Below are 14,446 nucleotides of genomic sequence, written 5' to 3' on the forward strand. Positions count from 1 at the left end.
AAAATTACAATTACAGAATGAGACACAATACCAAATCAAGACGCCACGTGAATCCCATAAAGTGCTGCAAACCCTAGTCTATTCCTTAGCCAAAACTGCTGAAATGTGTATACAATGAAGCTCCAACCTTTCTCAAAAGTCCAACCTTCGCTAATGAGTGAAAAATCACAATATATAGGAAAACAACAAATCATCCTAGCCTCTAGGGGTCAAACTCATAAGTTTAGGAGCTACTCCAACAAATTATAAACTAAGAACTAAAAAGCAGGTAGTGGAACAACTTGCGTCTAAAAACTAGGGAATTGATTCATTCAGTTGCAAACTACCTTTTCATGGATGAATCTACCTTTATGAGTGAAAATTTAGCATAATTACATCAAGATCCATCAAATTACATTAAATTACATCATGAGTTTGACATTTAGAAGGAGAAAAGTCAAACTATCAAGAAACTAGGTGAAAAACATAGTATTTTTGGTCAAACTGAGCAAAATTCCTCTAACGCGTTGTGCTGATTTCCCTATACGTAGCACCTTTTTGCAGCTGCTTTTGGAGGCCTTACGTGTGTCCAAATATTCTCAAATTATACCTGTTGGAAAGGTCTACCAGTATACTTTCCAGAACAAGTGGAATTCTTGAATTTGGCCTCCATTTTCCCCTCCAAAACTGAGTTCTTCCAACACTTCTTCCTGTGTGTCCAAAAAGGGGCAGAAAGGTCATTTTTGCAGTGTTTTTGACCTTTTTGGGGGCTCAAAACCTGTCAACATTTCTTGGACATTTGTGGGCATGCATATTTTTTCATGACAAATCTAAAAATTCTGAGTTTTCATCAAAAGGGGACCTCCATCAAAAGAGACCACCAGGTGGCGCGGCGCATTGGGTAGAAAAACCTATGTTTTGGCCCAAAAATTCCAAAATTGCAAAAAGTGTCGCAAATTTCTTGAAATTTGGGCTGAGTGTCCTCCCTTAAGTGTTGTGTTGGGCCAAGGAAGCATAGGCCCTATGCCTCAACATAGTTTTCTCCTTGTTGGCCTTCTCCAGAAACTTTTCCATGTGGATATTTATTCGCTCAAACCAAGACTCACGATCAGCATTAATTTCTTGTTCAAGTGGGGTGAGCTTCACTTTACTCCTTTTGGCACCTTGGTGGTTTTCTCATATTTTTTGCAGCTCCATAATGGTTTGCTGATCATCTAGCTACATGTTTCTTTTCTCCAGGAATTTGATTATCCACTTAGCTCTTTCTTGGTTGAGGGACAAATCATCGATGTCTGCCTGTCACTCCTGAATGATCTCCTTGAGATTTGAGCTTTGTGGTCCCAAATCAGTGTCATCATCCTGAATGAGAATGCTGTCTCATGCTCTCCTAAAGGCCACTCATCATGTAATGGCTTCTTTCCCTTGTCCTGAACCTACTCTATTGATGGAGGAAGCAAGACCCCTTCCACCCCGGGTGGAGATAATACTCGCTTTGCTGCTGCAAACAACCTTCTAGTGCCCTTTTGGTAGTTGACAAATACTGGCACATTACCAGTTTGTGTCTCATGACTCTCCTGATGATGTGAAGGTCCACCTGTCTCATCAAAATCTACTGAAGGAAATTGAGGACCTGTGAAGACCTCATGAGAAATGAAATCCTCCCATGAGATGTTTTGTAAGCCAAGTTGATGCAAAACCACAATTTTGATTATTGCAAAATGGTATATGATGTTATACTGCTGCTGAGGAGTCTTCCTGTGCACTAGGGTGGTCATCTTCTCAATGTTCTGGAAAATGAAGTAGGGGAGATTCATCATTCTCACCCTAGTAAAGTGCATCAACACTCTAATATGATAGGCATACAGGTGAGAAAACCGGCCCTCACAGGTGAAATACTTAATTATGAGTTTCATCAAGGGAGCATATGAGTCTTTCAAGTACCGGAAGGGAAAAACTTTGCTGAGATGTCTCTGATAACTAGCCTTGATGTAAGGCTCATAATGTTCTCTATCAATTTGCTTCCTTTTATTCCACTGCTCACTGAAATTTGGAATGCCAATTGCTAGAAAAATAGACTTTGGTGTCCAGGTGAATTTCACACCGGCTAGAGTGACTTGGCCATTATGTAGATGGAGCAAAAACAACCTGGCCAACTCATGATGGTACTAGACTCTCTCTATCATCTCATAGAACGGATAACAGGATTGGTGTTGAAAAAATGTGACTGCGAGATGGCATGCCTACAACTCAGCAAGTGAAGTAGGCTCCTCTCATATATGTTTACCACCCTGGTGAGGTCTCCTTGGTGCATACATTTCTCTAGGAGAGTCACTGTGTGTCTCCTCATCTTAGTCATAGGAAGGATCAGATTCCATGTTTGCGAAATATTTGAGTTTCTCTTAGATGAGTATGAAGAGATTTAAGGTGTCTTTATTTTTCTGCTACCAGGGATGGGGATGTATGAGGGACTGTGGAAAGAAAGTGTATGAGGGTGTTGCAATTTGAAAGAAAGTATATGAGGGTGTTGCAAATTTTTTGGGAATGTTTGCTGACAGGACTTTAGGTAATAAGAGGGTTTTAGGAATGTAATTAGACTTTGGGATAACAATTAGGGTTTATGAATTTGTAGCTAGGGTTTGGGATAATGAGAATTAGGGATATGGGGTTAGTGAATTTATGGATATGTGTATTAGGGAATGAGTTGATGAAACTGGAAAATAAATTAGGGAATCAAAGGGGAGGGGGTGATGGAGTGGATTTGGCAGAAAAAACACAAACTGCAAACCCTAAGAAATCGTTTTTTTGAGAAAAAATTGCGAGGTAGGGTTTGAAAATTTTCTCACTAAATCATCATAAACATCTGGAGGCACACATTCATTGGCATTGGAAGAATGTTTGAGTTACTTGGACAGGTGGCAATCAAGCAAATTTAGCAATTGGATGAGTTTTGTGGGTGAAATCGGGCCTACATCTCTATCCGCCGTGCCACAAACCCAACACGCTGCACCAGCCCTATGCACCACGCTAGTGTATTTTTTGCACTGTGGAGGGTGGCCCAATGCGCCGTGCCTGCTCTATGCATTGCGCCTATGACCTAATGTGCCGTGCCCCTGACACTTGCATAGTTTGCTACAATTTTCCCTCTTTTCTCCAACACAACCTTGCTCTAAGTTCCTCTTTCTATTTTGGATCCAAACAAGTTCTTTAAACACAAGAAATGGTTTATATACAAAATATTTTAATTTTTCACTCGTAAAACCCACTTTTTTAATGTTTGCATTTGACATTTGCTTTTCAAACTCTGCTTTAGGTAGTTTTGCTTTATTTTTTCCTGTGATGAATTGAATGATTTGACTTTTTGTTTGCCTTTCAGGTGACGAAGATTTTAAAGCTTGGCAAGGTGACCAGGGTTGCCACTGAAGCTGTTACATATGAAAAACTAAAATTACATCAAATTTATACATGAAAACATAGAATACTATATTTTTCCTCAAAATAGGTTTTTGAGGAAAAATAAGTCTCTAAGCATGTGATTATGAAATTTATTGGTACTGGAACTTTATTCAACCTCCTCATGTGCTTGCTGGCTGTTATTGAACATTTTGAAGACCTTTTTGATGAAACCCCAGACCTAATGAAACTAAAACCCTAAAAATGACTCTTGCAGATTTAAAGACAAAAAATGATTGCAGATGATCTTGATGAATGGAAATGGGCCAGTAGGTAAAGGACATGAGGGAAAATGTACAACAAACCACTGCCATCAGATGATCCATTATCCTAATGGAATGCAACTAACTGAGCGAGACACCTAACATGCAATGCAATAAGAGAATTTGATCACTAACGGAGGGATGAAGATACTGACACTAACATTGGCTCCAATGGGGATGGTAGCTCCTTGGAGGTGCCAAGAACTATAGATCTCTAGGAAAGCAAGCAGTTTCTTCGTCCATTGGGCTATGGAGTAAATAACTTTGACAAACCAAAACCAAATTCTTGAATCAATTTGAGGACTGAAATATAACTCAAAACTGACTCAATTTCAAGACTAAAATCAACTGAAAGACCCGACTCAAACAAACCAGACCAAACTGAAATCAAATCTCAATTTTATAGCCTTCACCTCGGGCCCCAAATTGAAAGAATGATACAGTACACACTTGCAATGAAATTTAAAAAAACGAGTATGTACGGTGAAACATATTATAGCAGAAAACACTTCAAAGATAGTACTGTTTGAGTAGTCGACCATTGACCAGCCCACCTGGATATTCTTTTCCATTCATTTCTTTCAAAAGGAAAGCATTTTTTCCCCGATATGTAGCAATCCTAAAAGGTCCTTTCCAAATATTATCAAACTTACCATTCTTACCTTTATCTTCGTTTCTCGCGTCCCATTTCAACGCTATGTCTTCTATTTGAAACTTGTCCACCTTTGCCTTTCGATCATATATCTTCTTAATTCTCTCTTGCAGCTTGACAGTGTTCCAAAAAAACCCCTCCCTAGTTTGCTACAAATGAATCATTTGATTGATTCTCCACTGCAACTGATCATCTTCGCTGCCTACTTCTTGTAGGAGTTTAACCACCGGGACTGCAAGAGAGGTCGGGAATACTATGTCCACACCATGCACGAGCTTGAAAGGAGACATGCCTATAGATTTATTTTGACTAACTCGGTCTACTTCACTACATTATCTTTCTTGAGCATGCTTGTGATTTCCCTTAAATGTTCTGAAAAATTGGGCACAAAGCGATGTAAGAAATTCATCTTATCATTGAATGATTGAATCTCTTTCTTACTTCATGGAAAATCAATCTTTTCAATGGCTTCCACCCGATCTGGATCGATGTAGATGCCCTCATTTGATATGATATGACTGAAAAGCATGCCTTCATCCATGGCAAACAAACTCTTCTTTGAATTGAGAGATATACCATACTTTCTACACTGCTAAAATACAGTTTTCAAATGATAAAGGTGCTCTTCATATGAATTAGAGAAAACTGTCAAATCATCAAGATAAACAACTAGAAATACATCTTTTTCATTATAAAATGCGATATCCATCACCCGCTAAAAGGTTGCACCAACATTTTTCAATCCGAAAGGCATATTTGCATAACGAAAAGTTCCCCATGAAGTGGTGAACGCTATTTTTTCTCTATCATCCTCATGGACCAAAATTTGGTTATAACCCGAATACCCATCAAGTAGTGACATGCAGGATGCTCCAACTACTCTTTGAAGTATGTGATCCATCTTGGGCAATGGATAGTTATCTTTCAAAGATGCTTTATTCATATTTCTAAAATCAATACATAACCAAATCTCACCTGTTTTCTTGCACACGAGCACCAAATTAGAAATCCAATCTGAAAATCTTATGGGGACGATGATACCAGCTTTGCACAATCGATTTACTTCCTTCTCTATTGAGGGCAATGCCTTTGGATTTATTCTTCTTAGCTTCTGACAAAAAGGCTTTTGATTTGGCTTGATCGAGATGATATGTTGAATTACGCTTGTGTCATTTGTATTCAAATTCGAATAATCCCATGCAAATACATCAGTAAAAGAAGATAGTAAACTGATATACTTTGTTTTTACCTATGGACGCAACGCCTTTGATAACTTCACCATTGTAGGATTTTCTGCTGATCCAATGTTCACATCCTCAACTCCTTTCTCGGTTGGCAGCAAGCTTGGTTTTCAGGCTACATCATCTTGATCGAACAACTCCTATAAAGGTATTAGAACTTTAGGAATGACATTGTCCTTTAGCTGCAAAACTTCCATCTGATTGACTTCTATATCTACCTCATCATCATCATAGTCCACATCAATAGAAGTGTCTTTGAATTTACCTTCATTCTACAAAAATTCATTGATCTCTTCATCATCTTGAAACACTTGCCAATACCTTCGATTGTCAGGGATAGAAAACCGATGTTTCACATGAATTTCAAACTTATTGTTTGAATTCATTGGAATTTTCAAATTACTTGTGGCTGTTGCGAGTGAATCTGCAATGAAATTCTGAACACGAGGGACACATGTCAAAGTTTAATCTGAAAATAACCTCAAGACATCTAATACCGCATTATGGTAGGCCTGCATTCGAGGATTTTTAGCTTGGTTTTCCCCTTTCACTTGCTTAATAACTATCTCGGAGTTGCCATACATTGAAATCCTTTTAGCATTTAAGTTTCTAAGAATTTTCGAACCAGCAATTAGAGCCTCATATTCAGCCTCATTATTTGAACAGTCAAAAGCCAGTTTATAAGAAGAGACCCTTACATTGCTTGGCACTTTTTTTGGGGTGAAAATAGGGCTGCGTATCCAAATGCCAATTCCAACACCTTCCTTTCCTACTGCACCATCAAAATCCATGCTCCATAGGCCAGCTTCATCCTCCTTCAAATGCTGAAATTCTATTTGCTCTGTCTCTTTTCGTTGTTGTCCATCAATATGTTGTTGCTGTCGGAAGGCTGATTTCTCAACGGTACTATCAAGTCTTTGCTTTTCTTGCTTTAAGACCTCTCTGAAATTTTCAGTGATCTCTGGAATGTCTTCTACTTCAACTATTTGGCTATTTACATCATTAAAGCTATTTGAATATAAAACAAATGATTCTAAATCAATATGTACATATTTGATTGGATGATTTACCCGGTTTCTCCTTGCTAGCGATCATAGACTTCATCTTTTGCTCTCGGTATAATTTCCTCATTTGACTGAACACAGGAATAGTAGCATAGGAGAAATCAATCTGCAATGTCCCTTTAATTCTTGCTTCCCAAGATCTAGAAAGAAGCATGCCAAATCTAGGAGGTATATCCGCCACAACCACATCCATCAAAACATTTTTAGCTGGAAGTTGATCGAAACTGGCCACCAAATCTCTAATAATACCGATGCATCTTACTCTACCAGAATCGAAAGAGTAAAGGTCATGGTACTTTCTACTAATATCCAATCCAAATTTCTCCATGATTGCCTTAGGCATGAGATTATGAGAGGCTCCAAAATCAAACATAACATTGTGTAACACATAATCATGCACCCTAAGGTTGATGTAAAAAGGAGCTGCATCACTATCTTGAGATTGACCTTCCAATGCTGGACCAAAGATCAACTCAGGTTGATCATCCTCCATGTTTACCATATAAGATAATGGATCTAAATTTAAAATCTTAGACAACTGACCTTTATAGCTACTGTTCTTCATCAACTCAGTCAAAGGAATAGATACTTTTAACTTAGAAATTTAATTTTCTAAGTTAAAAACTGAAGCTTTCTCTACCTGTTTAGCTAAAACGTCCTTATTTTCAGTTTTCTCCTTTGATGCACATGGCTGATTGGATCTTTCATTTGCTAATGGTGTTTTTCTAGTGGTAGGATCAGTTGTCTCTTTTCCCTTTTTCTGCACAATGGGAGGATCATTCTTTGCTGTTGTTGTCTCCTTCCTTTTCTGAATTGGATTTATGGGCACATCTCTACTTTTGAGTGAATATTGTCACTGTTGGGCTAACAGAGAATTAATGTACCCTCTTTGATATTTATCAGACTCTTCTTCAAGAACTATTTCATTTGCCAAAATGAAATTTTCGTCCCTTTGCATAGCTAAGTTCTCGGAATACTCCTTGTCTTCAGTGATAAAAATTTTCATATCATCAGGTGTAAATAAACGATTTTCTTCTCCAATTACATTCTCCTCATCATCTTATTCCGGACCATGCACATAATTATGTTGTAAGGGTGTCTTTACCTACTGTTGTTCTACTTGGTCTTGTGCTCGCTGCTCTCTTTTCTTGATTCTAAATTGTGGTTGCTACTGACCACGGAATTTGGGATTTCTGACTTGTGGTTCAAGATTGTCAATTGTCAATCTATCAAACATCTTCTCCATCTTATGGAGAACTTGATCTAAAGTGGAAACCTCTTCCTTTATTGCTACCTTCTTTTCAGCCTTTGTTGTAGCTCTCCTGGCAAGCATATTAGCTTCAACGCTAACTGTAATTTTCTGCATATCTTCCAAAGTGGCAGGATCTCTTTCTTTTAGTTAATAAGCCATATCAGGATCGAAACCATCTGAAAACGTAATCAAAGCCAACCCCATAGGTGGCTTTATATCAGCAGGAATTGCATTGTAAACAGAATTAAATCTAATACAATAATCTTGGACAGACTCACCAACATTTCACTTGATGTTCTCATATTCAGAAAGGATCTGAAGAGGGTTTTTCTTCACTTCCCAGTGATCCAATAATTGTCTCTGAAGATTAGGAAATGTAGTGATACTTGCAGCTGGCAAAGCTCTAAACCATTTCCTCACTTCACCTCCAAAATTTTGTACAAACAGTCTCATTGTCACATTTTCTGCATCAATCTCATGAAGGTCAAAGAAATCTATCATCCTATCCACATGTTGTTGAGCTGTAACACCTTGAGGAGTGCCATCAAACAATGGAATTTTTATTTGATAATCGGCCAGCATGTCACCCAAATTTTGAGGCAAAACAAGGGGTGCAAACCGGGCAATCATTGCTCTAGGTGGATTTGCAACCGATCTTGGGGATGTAGGGGGAGTGGGTGCAGCTGATGTATGAGGTGTATGAGGTGTGGATGGAGGTGAAGAACTTTTGGATGTTTGAAGGGTAGAAGGAGTGGAAGGAGGTGAAACCACTGCAGATTTTCGATCAGAGATAGAAGGCTACACGAGAATGATGGGAATGAAGGGAGTTTTGGTGAGAATTTCTAAATTAATTGTAATAGTGGATGACCCAAGAGTTGTAGATGCAGACTCTAAGAATTCAGGAATGTTTGTCACCACAATGGAGGTTTGGAGTTTCAAGATATAATCGTTAATTGATTTATTGGCCCTTTCGGTTTCTAGATCATTGACAAACTTTGGATGTAGAACAGTAGAAGCAACAAAACTTTCTAATTTTCTCAAACAATGATAGATCAAAATTCTCATCAAACTCAAGATCTTCAAGATATTCAAAAACCACTGGACATGAATGAGATCGAAACACTGGAATCACATAAATTTCTTGGTGAAGAATTCGCGGAATGAGATTGGGATTTTCATACACAAGGGGTGGATCGAGATTAGGATTTGCTCTGGTATATCTTCTAGAAGCCAGTGTGTTATTACTTCCAAGAAATCAAATGGACATTATCAACTTGTTCAGCCTATCAAAATAAAGCTTATCATCCAAAAGTTTATAATTATCAGAGGTACTAGGGCAATTTCTAAGCTAGATGTTTCGTTATAATACTAGATCAGATATTGAGTGAAGTAACTTTTATCTACTTTCTGTAATGCAAAGAAAAAGCGTTTCAAAGGCTACCTGGCTAATATTTAGGCTCTGTTTGTAGTTTATAAAACAAAGAACACTAACAAACAAACTATTTATTCTCCAGTATGATTGCCACTATGTTAGAGCCTAAATCTACCTTAGGCTAAGAAAGGTAGGATCTAGGATAACATCAAACCACGCTTAACCTGGTAGCTAGCCCTACCAGGTGTAGAGCTATAAAATGGGTCTCTTTCACCTCTAGTTACCTCACATTAGAATGTCAATCCGGGAACGTCTTGTTATTTCAAAAGAGTGTCTCAGTCTGAGGCTTAGCACTTGTCAGAGTAATGCTCGTAGTACAGCTACTTAAAGGCTATAAAAGTAAATGGCTGCATGTCTACAACTTAACTACTTCAAAAGGCTAAATCACACCAAGCATTGCATCAGTCGAAGGTTCGGTAGCAATAACCCATCCTTTTCATAACTGATGAGAACAAATCCGAGGTCTGGGAGCTAGGTAGCAGATGTTGGGGCTCACTACAGCTTGAGACCGTCCTTGATGAATATAAATGAAATGGCAAGTGAAGGAAATAACAATGAAATAAAACAGCACATCAGCCAAGGGTTTGGTGGCAATAACCTATCCCTTTCATAACTGATGGGAGAAGATCAGAGGTCTGGGAGCCAAATAGCAGAAGCTGACACTCACTACAGCCTGAGTCTATCCTTAAGAAATGGCAAGTAAATGAAACAACAAATCAACAATCTTGAAATAGACCAGCAATTTAAATGGAACATCAATTCAGAAATGGAACAGCAACTAAATGGAACAACAACTGGAATAAGCAATAACCAAGTTCATCAAGCTGTGATTCTATCTAACCACTCCAATCAAAACATCAATCCTGCAGTCTCAAAAGAATTACAACCCTAGAAACACAACGTGCTCAATATGCTTCCGTTATTGATCTAAATAAACGTATGCGATTGCATCTCAAGGTATAAACAATAACATTCAATAATCATCTGAAATTAGAATTCTCAAGATAACTGTCATAATGCTAAAACACAATCACAATGAACTCTGTACCGGGGTGATAATATCCTGTAGAGATTAATCAACACTTTAATGAATTGGTAACATAATGCAGTGTCAATATAAGACTTCAATTTGCAGGAACATTAAACAAGTTAAACATAACAGAGCATGTAATATAATGTTCATAAAACACAACAGATTACTAGATTACGCCTATGAACAAACCACACAGACACCACGCGTAATGGTACAAGACCAAGTGTCCTCTAGGGCCAGACCCTTAGCCTCCAGGGGTACACCGCTTAAGATTGATCTAGGATCAAAGATAAAAGAGTAACCAAGTCTGTATTAATGCATGAAATAAACTTACAACAAAGCAAGTCTTAACAGGATATAAAGATCATAGTCTTGATCTGGTAAAAAGGAATTACAACAGAACCTCCCCTATAGCCAACAATGCTATCTCTTATATAAGGATGATGACGGAGATATCTAGATACAAAAAAATAGATAAAATAACGATCCCTCAGGATCTAAGATCCTAAGGGATTCGCATAATCATTAACCCTGAGTCACTTCTTTCCTTTTCTACTCTGAACTGGTATCTCCGCTTCCTTTTCTGGGTTGGTCCATTTTGATCTAGTCTGTTTGTGGTTCCCCGTCAAAGGGACAACAGTTAGCTCCTCTTTGTCTTTCCCTTTGAGATGGCTAATTTCTACTTTTCCTCCTTCCTACACGTAAGAACGACAATTATCAGTTTTGCCTATTAACCTCACGTGTTTCATTATTATCTAAGTTTAAAATGCAGAAAGGTTTATATATCCTAATGAAAAAGATACTGAAATAACCATCAAAACATACCTTCTTTGAGACTCTACACACCCCCCATCTTACCCTTTTTCATGACCTCATGAAAACATTGTAGTTGATATGCAATGCAGTGAGTGAGTAAGCTGGAGATGGAATCTCATGTGAGGGTCTACAGCCGTGATGCAAAACTAAATAATCAAAGAAGTGGCATGTCTGACACTTAGGCATCTCATATAGGGCCTGGTATCCGAGTGCTGGATGCCAAATGATTGGACTCCGGAACCTATATCCTGACCAGGATGGCCCTGCTCTCAAAACAATTTCACTATGGAGGGGAAAACGGCTAGCAGCAAGTCTAAAGTTCTCGTATTTAAATGGTTCTCTGAACTAAGTATTCAGATTAGATACTTGATATCGAAATTTAGCTGCATTAATGACAGGGTCCTTAATAGAGGAAAAGTATTCAAGTCCCTGCCGAATGATTGCCTCATGCATGGGTCCTAGCACTTCAATCACTCCTGGAGACCTCATAAGGTTTCTATGACTCTTCCATAACTACGCTAGATCCCTTGGTTCGGCTATTACCCAAAGATCTAATCTGTTCTCTTTCTTTTGAAAAGCGTTATAAGCTTTGAGCCATTTAATTTGATTAACTGCAAATGAGATAAATGCTTGCAATTGAATGTCCCCAACAAAAGGGCCTGGGTTCAATTCAGTCTCTTGTTCTAGTATAAGGTTATGCAAGTAAAATTCACATAATAATCTCTGCACTTTCACCCCGTAATGTTTACAACAGTTTATGAAATCATCCATAATATTAATCTGTATAGGAGCGCCTGCTTTGACAGCCTTTATTTTCAATTGTAAATACCTCTCCATTAAAAATAGGGCATAATTTTTGGCAGGGGCTCTACATGCTAGAACGTCATTATATAAAGAACACAAGGTATCCATTTGTTTTATAACTACATCTAATCTACAGGTTACCTTGGCAGCTTTCTCCTGTTCCCTTTGCCATCCTTCGAAAGCTTGGCTTTTAGATAAGTTGATGTTCCTTAGCTACTGCTGTAATTCTTCATATTTTTCTCGGGGGACCATTTGCTCCCTGAGCTTTTCTGCTTCTTGTTGGGCCTGCTTCAAATGTTGTTGGAGGGTTCTTGTTTTCAGGTCTTTCTTCCATGCATCCGTGGAGGCCGAGAGCTTTACTTGAACTTTCTTATTACGCTGTTTCGAGTCCAGATCCCTTATTACTCCCAATGGTGGTGCCTCCATCTGAACCATCTTATCATCCTTTTCAATTTTAGCACGAACTCCAGCCCGCTGCTGTTCCTTTTCAAGTGGAACAACAGTTTGTTTTTCAGCTTCATTTGGAATAGCAGTTTGGCTTCTGTCAGGACTTTGAGCAGTGGGACGACTTCTGGTCCTCTGCCTCCTGCCCTTAAGGGGCCTTACTAGTGTGGTCAAACCTTTTCTCCTTGAAGTCCCCTTCACCCTTTGCCTTGATTTTAGAATCCTAATCTGCTGGTGAGGCTGGGCTATTATGTTCAACAATGTCCGCTTTTCCCTTCGTAATTCCCTTATTTCCATCATCTCTTTCGAAGGAACCGCAGGCTGTTCGCTGCGGTTTGGATTGTGGCTGGCTTCCTAATTTTCTTCCTGAGGTAACTGTTTCAGGGTAAGAACCTTACTTGGCTCCATTATTTCTTGGGCCGATTCCTCTTCTGCCCTTATTTCCTCTGGACTTTCCTCTGGTGCCTTCTGACTAGGAACGGGCTGTTCTTGCTCAGCATTTTCTAATATCTTTTCATTATGAATGGGCAAGTTTTCTATTTCTGCCTCTTCTTCATGCAATTCCTTGGGTACATCTTTCTCCTGGGTTTTCTCTTCGGCGTGGAGGTTTGATGGACTCAGGGGTTGGACATATTCACCCATATTGGCTAAAATGTCAGCCAATTCATCTTCCCTTAACGGGTCTTGTAATGGGCTCCCTTCCTATTGTTCCATTCCTTCCTCCTGCTCTAACTGCTCAACTTCTTTCTTTTCGTCTCCTTTTTCTTCAGTCTGCTCATATTGTTCTTCTTTTCTCCCTGCAGATTGCTCTAGCTCCTCCTTTCCTTTTTCTGTTTTTTCCTCTATAGAATGCTCTTCTCCCTCGACGTCTTCTTCTTCCGTTTCTATCTCTGCAGACTGTTCTTCTTCCTCACTGCCTTCTTCCTCTGTTTCTGTTTTTACGGACTACTCTATTTCCTTACTGCTTTCTTCTTCTGCTTCTGTTTCTGCAGACTGCTCATCTTCGATTTCTATTTCTTGGATTGTGCTTGCCTGGGGCTTCTCCAGCCCTCCTTGTAACCCTGCGAGCCTTGCTGACTTTCTACGCTTTTCTGGTTGTGCGGGTGTAATAGTGTCATGTTTCCGCTTTTCGAGTCATTTTTCGGATTGTTTTTCAGGTTGCACTTCTGTGCAAGTGTCCTATTTTTATTTCTCTAAATGTTGGGGTGTGTTATCAACTCGTTTTCGTTTTTTCAGGCGTCCAGATGTGGCCGTCCCTTTATTGATAACAGAAATTAGTTCTTCCCAGCTGCTCTGCTGTTGGGTGAGACTGTAATTTACTATCAATCAAATTAATCCGTGGTGGCTAATAACTGATTCTACGTGTTGTGCCTTCTTCATACTTCGTGCGACATCATGCAATAGAGAATTCAACAATGCAGGCAAATTCACAGAACATTTTTGTTTTAAGGCAGCTAGGAGTTTAAGATGTCATGGTCTTACCACGTCTTTTCTGCCTTCGCAAGTGATGTAGCTTTGGATGATTTTTGCCAATTCCGCCCATGGATTTCCTAGTGTTGCTGGTAGCACCCCCTTTCCTCGGATTGTCAACTTCTGACCCTCGTCCTGAAAGATTTCCAAAATCTTCTGCAGCCTTTCCTTCTTTATTGTCCATACTAGTCCCGTGGCTGGTAGTCCCATGACTCTTGCTATTATGTCGTTGGTGACTTCAATTCGCCTTCCTCTTACTATGGAGTATTCTTCCTGTAACTTCTGTAAAAATTCTCTTGCTACTGTTTCATTAGACTCCTTCAGGCGGTTGAAATAGGTCAACCATCCTGCTCTTTTCAGGATTCTTCGGGTTGCAGCCGAAACAGTTAATGTTTGCGGTTCTCGGCGGACTGACCTTCCTCCCATAGTTTCACTGCCAATTTTCAAAGGAACAATATGCCATGGAAATAACTTCAAACATCAGCTCATGCAGAAGAAAACAAAAATAGCAAAATATCATACCGTTGAGCCATGCCGTGCTTGAGT

Source organism: Pinus tabuliformis, chromosome 5_1, assembly GCF_031772625.1.
Source record: "Pinus tabuliformis cultivar Carrire ecotype Pingquan chromosome 5_1, CPIR1, whole genome shotgun sequence".
Lineage (NCBI taxonomy): Eukaryota > Viridiplantae > Streptophyta > Pinopsida > Pinales > Pinaceae > Pinus > Pinus tabuliformis.